Genomic DNA, 14141 nt, shown 5'->3' with positions numbered 1-14141 from the left:
AAATGGAAAAATTTCCAAAAGAAGCTTGAACTTTAATATGGTACTTGCTCTCAGCTGCTAGGACATTGTATGCGCAGCTGTGGAAGCAAGAAAAAATACCAGAGAAATGGGATTGGATTACAAAAGTTATGTCATGGAGTGAAATGGACAAATTAACAAGCAAATTACGAGATGATGATTTGGAACTTTTTAAGTTGGAGTGGAAGAAATTCAGAAGATACGTAGAAAAAGAGTGGAAAATAAAAGGACATTGGACAATCTTTGATGACGATTAAGACTCTTAAAATAAGAATAAGACTTTTTTGTTTTTTCTTAATAGTTAAGGGTACCTTTAATACTTGCTTTTTTAAAGAAAATAACACTGGCGGGGGTCAAGTAACGGAGGGAGGGGTGGGGGGAAAGTAAGATATGGGGTAGAAAAGCTTTTTTTACTTTAAGCTAATTACAAGTTGTAGATATAGTTCTGCTACCACATGTTACCAATAAAAATTGTTTATCATGAAAAGGACATGGTGAGGTTAAATTTAGGGGTGTTCAAACACCCTCCACTTGGGCTCATATTCTTCTTGTTGACTTTTCCACGAAGAGTTTGGCTGATTGTGAACAACCCAAGCATCTTCAGCTGGTAACTTTCCACATATTCAAACACTACAGTGCGCACGGCAGCATTTCACGCATGGGCATTTTCACACTGCCCAATAGAATCCAAGTTCCCTTCTCCCCCACAGGCCAGGTTTCTCAGCATCCAGTCATTGAAATGAAAAGTGAGCAAACCAGTCAGCCATGATTTAAACACACAGCGTTAATTTATTTTTTTAAAACCTCACTGTTTAGTGTTCCTTTATGTCTGCATTATCAGGTTTTGAGGGTTTCCCCCCCTTCTGCATATGCATTTTCACACAGCTGTTATCAGGGGGTCCTTAGCCACACGCTGCCATCCAGCACCCCGGAGGAGAGATGATTTCACTGGATGCAAAAACAACTCACAAGGCAGAAGGAAACTGCCGGCACAGCCACTGTGCAGCTACATGTTTCGGGCGGCAGCAAGGCAAGGAGGTCCAAGGTTTGGCTCGCAGGTGACATAATGTCAGTACATTCTAGGGTTGCCAAGTCCAATTCAAGAAATATCTGGGGACTTTGGCGGGTGGAGCCAGGAGACTTTGGGGGGTGGAGCCAGGAGACATTAGGGGTGGAGCCAGGATCAAGGCTGTGACAAGCATAATTTGAACTCCAAAGGGAGTTCTGGCCATCACATTTAAAGGGACAGCACACCTTTTCAATTCTTTGCTTCCATAGGAAATAATGAAGGGTAGGGGCACCTTCTTTTGGGGCTCATAGAATTGGACCCCCTGGTCCAATTTCTTTGAAACTTGGTGGGTATTTTGGGGGAGAGGCACTAGATGCTATACTGAAAATTGGGTGCATATAACCCAAAAAACAGCCCCCCCCAGAGCCCCAGATACCCGCGGATCAATTCTCCATGATTTTCTATGGGAATAAATCTCCATAGGGAATAACAGAGTTCCCAGCAGACATTTCCCTCCCCTCCCACCGCTTTCTGATGACCCTGAAGCGGGGGGAGGGTCTCCAAACCGGGGGATCCCCTGCCCCCACCTGGGGATTGGCAACCCTAGTACATTCGCCCACTGAAAATGTTCATTCTGACATTCTCAGTATCCCCAGTTAAAATAGGTAAGAGGCCATGTACGCTACCCAGAGTGCCTTGGAGAATGAAAAACAGGATGTGCTATTCACACGACACAGGGATAGGGGATTGCCTGGGAAACCCCCTTCCCTTTGCAAGGACCATCTCCCAGGCATGCAGCTGGCGTCAAAGTGCTATAGCCAAGGGAAGGAGGAGTACTTTATACAATCTGTCTGCGTGCTTGCTTGCTTCTGCATCCTCACCGTGCCAGTTCAATCTTAAGGTGAAGGGTGGGGCCTCAGCTTCCCCTCCCCCAATTGTGCAAAAATGCTTCTGCAGCAGCGACCAAGCTGTGACTCCTAACATTTGAACCACAGCAGAGTTTAGGGCAAAACACAGCAGAGACCTTTCAGGTGGAGAGCACAGATATATTTCTGAGAGTTGGAGAACAGCCTTATTCCTGCCTCTGCCCCCAGAGATCCCTCCCGAAGCATAAACAGAGAGACATACACACTTCAGAAAAAGAGCAAGGGCTGCCCCAGGAGACCAGAGGATGCTGGGAGAGAAACAAAACAGCAGCCATATTCCCTGCAGTGTCCTTCTGGAAAGCAGATAAGTGCCTTTTGATTTCGCAGTCACACCACCCTAGTCACCGGGCTGGTGATTAACATAAAATCAATCCCCCCCCTCCCCATCCCACCCTTCCAAAACCGTCTCTGACTGAGGGATAGGAAGCAATGAGCCTGTGCAGCACGATTAAAGGATGCATCCCCTTTAATCACCTCCTGCCACTGTCAGGGGTTTTGAGTGGGCTAAAAGCGGGTCATGTGCCAGGGGGGTGTCAGCGGCAGGTCAGAGAGCTCCCGCTTCAGCTGTCAGGCAAAGAGAAGAGCTGCCTCCCCTCCCCAAACCAGGAGCAGAAACAGAAACTAGGGGGAGAAAAAACAAATCAGGGCACATGAAGGCAGAGAAAGGATCAAACAGAAGGGTTTAAGGTGGCTGCAACGCAAGCAGGCATCTTCCTCTCCACGGACAAGCTGTCTAGTCCTGCATCCACAGGGGCAGAGCGACTGCTTTGCATGCGGAAGGTCCCAGGTTCAATTCCTGGCATCTGCAGTAACAAGGATCAGGTAGCAGGTGGCATGAAAAACTTCTGCCCGAGACCCTGGAGAGCTCCTGCCAATCACAGTAAACAAGACTGACCTTGACAGAGCAAGTGTTGGGCCACAGTTATCCAGTGAGCTTAATGTCAGAGTAATCTGGCTGTCTTCAACATAATGGATGTGGGGGCCGTGGGGCCCACAAATGTGTTTTCTGGAGCCAATTTGCTTCTTTCCTAAAGCAAAGAGCTAATCTGGGCTTTTCTCCAGCTCACTGCAGAAGGAGCTGCTTCAGAAGAGCCCGGAAGATACAGCTGTCGTGCCTACAGGTAGTGCCCATTCAGAAACCACTCCTTCCATCAGAAGAAGACCTCTCAACAATTTGCAGTTGCCTCCAGCCATGGCAGCCTGTTACAGATTTGGGGAGGGACGGTGGCTCAGTGGTAGAGCATCTGCTTGAGAAGCAGAAGGTCCCAGGTTCAATCCCTGGCATCTCCAAAAAAGGGTCCAGGCAAATAGGTGTGAAAAACCTCAGCTTGAGACCCTGGAGAGCCGCTGCCAGTCTGAGAAGACAATACTGACTTTGATGGACCAAGGGTCTGATTCAGTATAAGGCAGCTTCATATCTTAATATGTTTGGGGAGGGACAGTGGCTCAGTGGTAGAGCATCTGCTTGGGCAGCAGAAGGTCCCAGGTTCAATCCCTGGCATCTCCAACTAACAGGGTCCAGGCAAATAGGTGTGAAAAACCTCAGCTTGAGACGCTGGAGAGCCGCTGCCAGTCTGAGTAGACAATACTGACTTTGATGGACTGAGGGTCTGATTCAGTAGAAGGCAGCTTCATATGTAGGAGGGATGGTGGCTCAGTGGTAGAGCATCTGCTTGGGAAGCAGAAGGTCCCAGGTTCAATCCCTGGCATCTCCAAAAAAGGGTCCAGGCAAATAGGTGTGAAAAACCTCAGCTTGAGACGCTGGAGAGCTGCTGCCAGTCTGAGTAGACAATACTGACTTTGATGGACTGAGGGTCTGATTCAGTAGAAGGCAGCTTCATATGTAGGAGGGATGGGTGGCTCAGTGGTAGAGCATCTGCTTGGGAAGCGGAAGGTCCCAAATTCAATCCCTGGCATCTCCGAAAAAGGGTCCAGGGAAATAGGTGTGAAAAACCTCAGCTTGAGATCCTGGAGAGCCGCTGCCAGTCTGAGGAGACAATACTGACTTTGATGGACCAAAGGTCTGATTCAGTATAGGCAACTTCATGTTCATATAGTTGGGGAGGGACGGTGGCTCAATGGTAGAGCATCTGCTTGGGAAGCAGAAGGTCCCAGGTTCAATCCCCTGGCATCTCCAAAAAAGGGTCCAGGCAAATAGGTGTGAAAAACCTCAGCTGGAGACCCTGGAGAGCCGCTGCCAGTCTGAGAAGACAATACTGACTTTGATGGACCGAGGGTCTGATTCAGTATAAGGCAGCTTCATATGTTCATATGTTTGGGGAGGGATGGTGGCTCAATGGTAGAGCATCTGCTTGGGAAGCAGAAGGTCCCAGGTTCAATCCCCGGCATCTCCAACTAAAAAGGGTCTAGGCAAAATAGGTGTGAAAAACCTCAGCTTGAGACCCTGGAGAGCCGCTGCCAGTCTGAGAAGACAATACTGACTTTGATGGACAGAGGGTCTGATTCAGTAAAAGGCAGCTTCATATGTCTCACCTCCCATGGCAGCTGTTTTGTAGTGAGGCCTGACGTCCTTTCTCGGTTCTACAGCTTCAGGAGTGGACTGAGATATTAGAGCAAGTGAGCAGAGCAGTTCCTGCAGTGTACTGAGCCCCGCAGCACCAGCAATGAACACTGTTGCACCCGCTGCTTCGTCTTGCAAACCATGGACAGACACTGCTTTTATTTATTTCTTTGTTTTATTGGATTTATATCCCATCCTCCCTGCCAAAGCAGGCTCAGGATGGCTCACAATACATAGCTTATAATTAAAAAAAATTACATTAAAAGCATTAAACAGTTTAAAAATAATTTGGTGCTAGTTTCAATACAGATTTAAGATGGCGTTCAATGATCTTAAGCATCCTTTGGATCATGATGTACATGGCCACTGAAGGGTGGCCCTCGGGGCATTGGCAGAGCTGCTGAAGCGTGGCTCAGCTTGCTCCTAACCACCAGCAGCCCTCTAGGGAGCAGCCCACGGGGAAATTTCCCTGTGAGAATTGGCCAATCCATCCCAGCACAATCCTGGTGCATGCAGACTGCACATCCAGCCTATGGGCCGTGGCATGGCTGGTTGTAGGTTTTAGTGAGCTGCATGAACATATATGAGCATATGAAGCTGCCTTATACTGAATCAGACCCTCGATCCATCAAAGTCAGTATTGTCTACTCAGACTGGCAGCGGCTCTCCAGTTGAGGTTTTTCATGCCTACTTGCCTGGACCCTTTTTCAGTGGAGATGCCGGGGATTGAACCTGGGACCTTCTGCTTTCCAAGCAGATGCTCTGCACTGAGCCACCATCCCTCCCCAAACATATGAACATATGAAGCTGCCTTATACTGAATCAGACCCTTGGTCCATCAAAGTCAGTATTGTCTTCTCAGACTGGCAGTGGCTCTCCAGGGTCTCCAGCTGAGGTTTTTCACACCTATTTGCCTGGACGCTTCTTTGGAGATGCCAGAGATTGAACCTGGGACCTTCTGCTTCCCAAGCAGATGCTCTGCCACTGAGCCACCGTCCCTCCCCATAAACTTTATAGCATTTTTTCAGCAGTTGCCTTGGAAGCCTTTGCCTGAGGATGACAGGATGACTAAGAACATATTCTTAAGTTCAAGTCTATTAGGAATCCCTTCCTGAAATCTGGAAGGACTTCCCTCACTACTTTTACGGGTGTATTTCAATGCTAAAATGATCTTCTGCACTCCATCATGAGCAGTGGGGAATAAGATGGCAGATCTGGGAGTGGCTGGAGATTATACGGATTCCACTTCAGCGGTGTTCTGCTGTGAGGGATTTTTTTAAATAATGAAAAATGTTCCCGTTATAAAAACAAACGCTCCTGATTTAAATGAAGTTGCTGTCTCACACATTTTAAAATCTGTATTTTAAAAAATGTGGATTGAATTGATGCTCCAGTAGGGGCAGAGCACCCACAGCCCCACCTAGGGTTCCAGGTCCAATTCAAGAAATATCTAGGGACTTTGGGGGTAGAGTCAGGAGGCTTTAGGGAGTGGAGCCAAGATAAAGGTTGTGACCAGCACAATTGAACTCCAAAGGGAGATCTGGCCATCACATATAAGGGAACCGCACACCTTTTAAATGCCTTCCCTCCATTAGAAATGATGGATGGGGCACCTTTTTGGGGGCTCATAGAATTGAATCCCCTGCTCCAATCCTTTTGAAACTTGGAGGGTGTTTTGAGGAGAGGCATCAGATACTATGCTGCAAATTTGGTGCCTCTACCTCAAAAAAACAGCCCCCCCCCCCAAGCCCCAGATATCTGTGGATCAATTTTCCATTATACCTATAGGGATGCCATGTCCAATTTAAGAAATATCTGGGGACTTTGGGGGTGGAGCCAGGAGACTTTGGGGGTGGAGCCAGGAGGCATTAGGGGTGGAGTCAAGATCACGGCTGTGACAAGCATCATTGAACTCCAAAGGGAGTTCTGGCCATCACATTTAAAGGGACGGCACACCTTTTCAATGCCTTCCTTCCATTGGAAATAATGAAGGATAGGGGCCACCTTCTTTTGGGGCTCATAAAATTGGACCCCCTGGTCCAATCGTTTGAAACTTGAGGGATATTTTGGGGAGAGGCACTAGATGATGTACTGAATGTTTGGTGCCTCTAGCTCAAAAAACAGCCCTCCCAGATACCCGCAGATCAATTCTCAATGATTTCCTATGGGAATAAATCTCCATACGGAATAATAAGAGTTCCCAGCAGACATCCCCCCCCCCCGCTTTCTGACGACCCTGAAGCGGGGGGAGGGCCTCCAAACCGGGGGATCCCTGCCCCCACCTGGGGATTGGCAACCCTAGCCCCACCCCATACCATCAATGGCCTTGATTTGTATTGGACAACACTTTTTCTCAACATTGGGAAAGCATAATTTGCTGGATCTCTTCCGTGTCAAGCTCTAAAGCTCTGGAGCATAAGCAATAAAACACTCTCCCTCTTCAGACCTACAAGCCAGTGAATGGCTAACTAAAAAGAAAGGAGGCAACCCCAGCGCAAATGAGGCTAAATATTTCCCCCTTGACAAATGCAGCAAATGGTCTGCAGTGCCATAAACCCCCTGCCCCCTCCCCTCGCAGCCAAGCACAGCTGTGTCTCCTTCGGCTTCTGGTTTATAGCTCTTTGCAGGGTTGATTCTCTCTCGGAAGCAAACCATTGCAGCCATGAAAAAACAGGGCAGCTGTTTGACTGCCTCCCCTCCCTTCCCCCTCAGTCTCTGGCAGGGCCAGGCCTCCCAGCCTGTTCATTCCTCAGTACAGCAGGAAACCACCAGCTGCAATTAAGCGTGTGAGATACTTCAAACAGCAGCCCTGAGCTGCCACTGGAACCCTGCCCATCCACTCCCCCAAGGCTGAGGGGGAGGCCAAAGCTGCTTTTGTGTTTCTCCAGGGGCTGGAGCTGGAAGACAACGGCAGCTGGACAGAGTTTGGGGTGCAACGCATTTGGGCACAGGGAAACTGCTTATTGGCAGGGCAGAGAGCGACAGAGGAACAGTTTCCGGAGCGGGGGTGGTGGTGGTGGGGGAAGGCAGACTGCAGTGGCCACTGCCTTAAAAGCCCTACGGCTAGAAGGGCATGATTTTTGCCCAACTGAGGCTGCTGCAAAAACATGGCAGCTGCAGCAAACAGCATGGGAAAACTGTTCACCCCACCATTCCTTCACTGAAGCCACTTCCCCCACCCCTCCCTGGCATGTTTGTGCAAAAGCACACGGATAATGGTGATCACAGACCCCTGCGGTTCTGGCAAAACTGCTTTCCCTCACTTTCCATACTGAGCCACACTAATGCGGCGGCATGGCTCAGGAGGGAGAAGGAAAAGAGCTCAAGGAGAGTGGCACTGAGTTTCCAAGCATACTGTAGGGTTGCCAAGTCCAGTTCAAGAAATATCTGGGGACCTTGGGGTGGAGCCAGGAGACATTGGGGGTGGAGCCAGGAGCAAGGTTGTGACAAAGGTAATTGAACTTCAAAGGGAGTTCTGGCCATCTCATTCAAACGGATCACACACCTTTTAAATGACTTCCCTCGACTGGAAATAATGAAGGATGGGGCACCTTCTTTGGGGGCTCATAGAATTGGACCCCCTGGTCCAATCCTTTTGAAACTTGGAGGATATTTTGGGGGAGATGCACTGGATGCTATGCTGAAAATTCGGTGCCTCTACCTCAAAAAACAGGCCCTCCAGAGCCCCAGATACCTGCAGATCAATTCTCCATTATACCCAATGGGAATCAGTCTCCATAGGGACCAGCAGACATTTCCTCTCCCTGCCCCCACTTTCTGATGACCCCGAAGTGGGGGGAGGGCCTCCAAACCAGGGAATCCCCTGCCCCCACCTGGAGATCAGCAACCCTAGAGCATAGTGTTTCCAACCTCCAGGTAGTAGCTGGAGATCTCCTGATATTACATCCGGTCTCCAAGCAACAGAGATCCATTCACCTGGAGAAAATGGCTGCTCTGGAAGGTGGATTCTATAGCATTATATCCCACTGAAGTCTCTTGCCTCCCCAAAGCCTGCTCTCCTCCAGGCTCCTAGGATTGCCAGCCTCCAGGTGGGGCCAGGAGATCAGCTCCCCTGGAGAAAATGGCAGCTTTAAAGGGTGGAATCTATGGCACTGTACTATGCTGAGGTCCCTCCCCTCCCAAAACAGTGCCCACTCGTGGTTCCACTCCCAGGTCTCCAGGTATGAACATATGAACATATGAAGCTGCCTTATACTGAATCAGACCCTCGGTCCGTCAAAGTCAGTATTGTCTTCTCAGACTGGCAGCGGCTCTCCAGGGTCTCAAGCTGAGGTTTTCACACCTATTTGCCTGGACCCTTTTTTGGAGATGCCAGGGATTGAACCTGGGACCTTCTGTTTCCCGAGCAGATGCTCTACCATTGAGCCACCGTCCCTCCCCAAACATATTAAGATATGAAGCTGCCTTATACTGAATCAGACCTTTGGTCCATCAAAGTCAGTATTGACTTCTCAGACTGGCAGCGGCTCTCCAGGGTCTCAAGCTGAGGATTTTCACACCTACTTGCCTGGACCCTTTTTGGAGATGCCAGGGATTGAACCTGGGACCTTCTGCTTCCCAAGCAGATTCTCTACCACTGAGCCACCATCCCTCCTACATATGAAGCTGCCTTATACTGAATCAGACCCTGGGTCCATCAAAGTCACTATTGTCTACTCAGACTGGCAGCAGCTCTCCAGGGTCTCAAGCAGAGGTTTTCCACACCTATTTGCCTGGACCCTTTTTTGGAGATGCTGGGGACTGAATTTGGGACCTTCTGCTTCCCAAGCAGATGCTCTACCACTGAGCCACCGTCCCTCCCTTAATTTTTCCAACACAGACCTGGCAACTCCATTCCACCCCGCCAAATCTCCAAGTATTTCCCAACTTGAAATTGGCAACCCTAGCCCAGCACCATATTGAAAGCAGAATTGAGCTCTGCCCAGTCCCATTGTGTGGCAGTAGGAGCCATATAGCCAGTTTGGAGATTTCCCTGATTAAAATAGGTTTATTTTTCCTTTGGGGTTAAAAGCAAAAGCTCTGAGACCACTACAAATTGCGTTTGGAAGGAACGTAACATAGGAGCATGACATCATGTGACTGTTACCCTTAAATATGAGGGCTTCTTGCTTTCCTTGCCTCAAAAACAACACAAGAAGGGGTCACTGGCTCATGTAGCTGGCTTTGGTTCAGTGCTGTTTCAGTTCAGGGGCTGAAACTGTGGAGCTGAAACATTCCCCACAATGATTTAGCAATTATAATTTCATGCAAGGAAACTGTGGCCTCGAGGCTTACAGTCTCCTGAGTTGGGCCCTTCTTGGGTGCTCAGGATCCATCCTGCTCTTTGTATATATGATCAAAGCAGCACAAATATTAATATGCACAGCAACAGAAGTGTCTGACAATACTTACAATAGAAGAATGGTTGAAGAAGCTGTTGGACCTTGCAGCAATGGCTAAATTCACCGTGTTGGTTAGGGAAAAAAACAATTGATTTATTATGGACCGGAAATCGCTTATAGACTTTTTACAGGGAAAAGATAATGATCTGATGATCTGCGGTTTTGATTAAGATATTAAGATACTAAAAAGCATGTTCTTTATTCTTCATATATAAGGTAAAACTTTGGAATCAAGCTAACATTTTTAGAGAAAATCAGAAGATATTGGGTAGTCTTTCAGATTATTTAGTTATGTCTTGTGATCATGATCTTTGGTTTTCCCCCTTGTTCTTTGTCTATTTTGGTTTTAAATTATTTGTAATTTGTTTTGTGTTTACTGTCTTGTTTTATCTTGAGCTGAAGACTATTGGTCAAAGAGGCTAACAAATAAAAGGAAGGAGAAAATCAGAAGTCTTTCTATTTTATGTATGTTTTTTTCTATTTTTCTTCTATTTTTATCAATAAAAGTAGAAATTTAAAAAAAAGGATCCATCCATCTCCCTTCTGTCCCCCACTGCTAATGACTGCTTGGGTGCTCCAGAAGTAAACCATGCATGCAGATTCAGTTTCAGGCATTTCCAGTGGGAAAGAAATGTTGGAGAGACAAGAGAAATACTATACTTCATGAGTGATTGAATTGTGGGGCCTACTAACAGTGGATGTAGTGATGGCTGGAGACTTACATGGCTTTCAGAGGGGATAAGACTGATATATAGAGCAGACATCCATCAATGGCTACTAGCCACAGTGACTAAAAGAAACCTCCAAGTTCAGTGGCAGTAAACCTGTGAACGTGAGTGCCAGGAGGCAATCTCAAGGGAAGGCTTTGTTCTCTATGCCATACTCGTTGACCTTCCAGAGCCACTGCGTGGAAACAGGATGCTGTACTAGATAGAGCACTGGTCTGATCCACCAAGGTTCTTTCTTACGTCGGTACATTCCTGGAAAAAGCTAGCAAATGATACCTTTGAGATCTACCGCCGGCTGAATAGACAGTGTGTGACTAGCTGGGCCAATGGTCTGACTCGGTATAAGGCACCTTCATATGTTAACCGTTTTGACGTAGAAACCATATCAGAACAGGGCGCATTCTGCCCCTTCTGAGGTTGCCTCTGTCCACCAAAGAAAGAAGGGCCTCTTTAGATAGCAGAACACTAGAGCACTAGTGTCATACGACACTATAGTACAAGATTCCCCTTCTGGCAAATGTATTCAGGAAGGCAAACTCTTCTTGAACAGTCTCTACCACAGCATCATTTGCTGTAGTATGTGTGAATGCAACAGGATGATCACAATTCTGTCTGTTTTGATTAAGCTGGCTGGCCTGAAGTTTTATGCCTGAAGTATCATTATGCATGCACTGGGAAGTAGAGGAAGGCTAAAATGTGACCGTAAATCAATCTTGTTGCATTCACCATAATCCCCCCCCCCCAAAAAAAAAACCCTGGCACATCCACATTTAAGATCTCCTTTCTCTTTTCCATACAAGTACACTTATAGCAAGAGACAGTTTGATCAATATTTTGGTCATTTAGTTAATTTATACCCCATCTTTTTTCTTCAGTGGGGACCCAGTGCGGTTGTCACCCTTCTCCTCTCCTCCATTTTAAGTTGCATCTATGAATACAGTCCTGATGTTTTTCTGCCCCGGTTGCCAGCCATTAACCCTGCATCTCAACTCAGAATCAGGTTATGAGAAGACTATCCTAGGAGTACCTTGAGTCAAGGGCCAAGCCAGGCCAGAATTTGCTTTCAGGAGCCAGTTTGGTGTAGTGGTGGACTCTAATCTGGAGAATGGGGTTTGATTCCTTAGTCCTCTACATGCAGCTGCTGGATGACCTTGGGTCAGTCATTGTTCTCTCAGAGCTGTTCTCTCAAGAGCTCTCTCAGCCCCACCTACCTCACGGGGTGTCTGGTGTGGGAAGAGGAAGGGAAAGGAGACTGTAAGCCATTCTGAGACTCCGAGTGAAGGGCAGGCTATAAATCCAGTCTCCTCCTCCTCAGAGTCCAGTGCCACTCACCTGACAGATCAGGCCTGACTGGCAACACCCTTTGTGTTTTTTATCTCATGAGGCAAGCCTCATGCAATGAAAGGAAACAATTAAGAACCACTGGGGAAGGAGAAATAACTAAGAAATCACCTCCCAACCCAGCTCTTCCCCACGATCCTGTAAACTCTCAGAGACCTGATTAAGCCATTTCCCCATCTTCCCCCACACTTCAACTGATTCTAAAATATTCCATGTTCCTTGAGGCATGCTCAGTTCACATCAGACCATTTTCTTTTGGTTAATGTTTTGTTTGATTGATTTCTGCATACCAGAAACATCTAACAGGTAGAAACTCTTCCTTTGTATGTCAGTGGCTTGGTTTTGCCAAAATCATTCATTTGACTATGGCAGCAAGAATGGAAGCAATACATTCATTCCAAACCGGCTTTAAATCCTTTCCTGCCAGACACTGTGGATGCCACAGTTGCCAACCTCCAGGTGAGGTTTGGAGATCTCCCAGAATTACAGTTGGTCTGTCAACAACACAGATCAATTCACCTGGAGCAAATGGCTGCTTTGGGGTGTGTGTGTGGAGTTTATAATATTACATTTCACTGAGACCTCTGCCCTCCTCAGACTCCACCCACAAGTCTCCCAGAATTTCCCAACCAAGAGTTGGCAACCGTATCCTTACAATAGTCCTTCAAAAGCAGGATGCTCTCAACACAACACCCAGCAGTAAAAGCTCCAGTTAACCTTTCTCTATCTGACCACACTAGGCAGACAAGCCAACTAACATAGCCCATCAACTGCAGGAAGCAGCGAAAACCAAGCTTATAAGGCCTGGTGGGTAATTTCCCACATGTTCCTCATCCACGGTTAAAAAGAAGATGAAGAAGATATTGGATTTATATCCCGCCCTCCACTCCGAAGAGTCTCAGAGCGGCTCACAATCTCCTTTCCCTTCCTCCCCCACAACAGACACCCTGTGAGGTGGGTGGGGCTGGAGAGGGCTCTCACAGCAGCTGCCCTTTCAAGGACAACCTCTGCCAGAGCTATGGCTGACCCAAGGCCATGCTAGCAGGTGCAAGTGGAGGAGTGGGGAATCAAACCTGGTTTTCCCAGATAAGAGTCCACATACTTAACCACTACACCAAACTGGCTCTCCAGCCTTCCTCCTAAGGAGAGATTAGCTGCAAGCCAAAGGACGTTTTCCTGGGAGCAAGCCACCTTGGATAAAATGGGACTTACTTCTGAGGAGACTGCTTAGGCTTGCTTTTCTGTGTGTGAATGCTGAACAATAAGTATTTAATTATCCACAACAGTTCCCTGTGCCACATGACCCTGTGTATTTTATTGTCTATGAAGAATAGTAGAATCATAGAGTTGGAAGGGACCTCCAGGGAGATCTAGTCCAACCCCCATTAAAGAGTTAGCTTAAGAAACCCACAAGTGGGAGAAGAACAGATTTTTTTCTAAATATATATATATTGTTTGTTTATATCACACTGTATCCCATGGGCTCAGAGCAGATCTCAGCAAAATTAATTTCTGTCCCCAAAGTGCTCACACTCTATATACTACTTTAATATAATTTAGATCTGTGGACAGAAGCTCAAACATAGCTGTGGTGAATATATGCCTCTCTAGAGGTAAATAAGGCTTCGCTCCCATGGCCCTTCCTGGTTTAAGTGTGAAACTTTAACATTTCTAGTGAACACCCTTGCTGATACACTACAACCCTCTTCATATAGTTAAGAACTCCCTCAATTCCTTCAGTGAAGTAACAAAGTGGGGTGGCTTAGGCCGAGTCGTAGGGTTGCCAAGTCCAATTCAAGAAATATCTGGGGACTTTGGGGGTGGAGCCAGGAGACATTGGGGGCAGAGCCAGGAACAAGGGTGTGACAAGCATAATTGAACTCCACCAAGGGAGTCCAGCCTTCACATTGAAAGGGACAGCACACCTTTTTAAATGTCTTTCTTCCATAGGAAATAATGAAGGATAGGGGCACCTTCTTTTTGGGGCTCATAGAACTGGACCCCCTAGTCCAATCGTTTTGAAACTTGGAGGGTATTTTGGGGAGAGGTACTATATACTATACTGAAAATTTGGTGCCTCTACCTCAAAAAATAGCTCCCCCAGAGCCCCTGAAACCTCCAGATCAATTCCCCATTATACCCTAGGAGAAATATTCCACATAGAGAATAATGAAGACGTTTCCCTCTCCTCCACAC

General features: G+C 47.3%; 1 non-coding gene across 1 annotated transcript; it reads left to right on the top strand.

Annotated features, from left to right (window-relative positions):
• The first annotated feature begins 3176 nt into the window (after nucleotides 1-3176).
• Nucleotides 3177-3243, top strand: TRNAL-GAG (transfer RNA leucine (anticodon GAG)). The gene has a single exon. It is a non-coding gene; the product is annotated as a tRNA-Leu (tRNA).
• The last annotated feature ends 10898 nt before the right edge of the window (nucleotides 3244-14141 follow it).

This window comes from Heteronotia binoei, chromosome 17 (assembly GCF_032191835.1).
Source record: "Heteronotia binoei isolate CCM8104 ecotype False Entrance Well chromosome 17, APGP_CSIRO_Hbin_v1, whole genome shotgun sequence".
Classification (NCBI taxonomy): Eukaryota; Metazoa; Chordata; class Lepidosauria; order Squamata; family Gekkonidae; genus Heteronotia; species Heteronotia binoei.
Note: the sequence above shows the minus strand (reverse complement) of the source record. Positions and strands in the feature narration are given on the sequence as shown.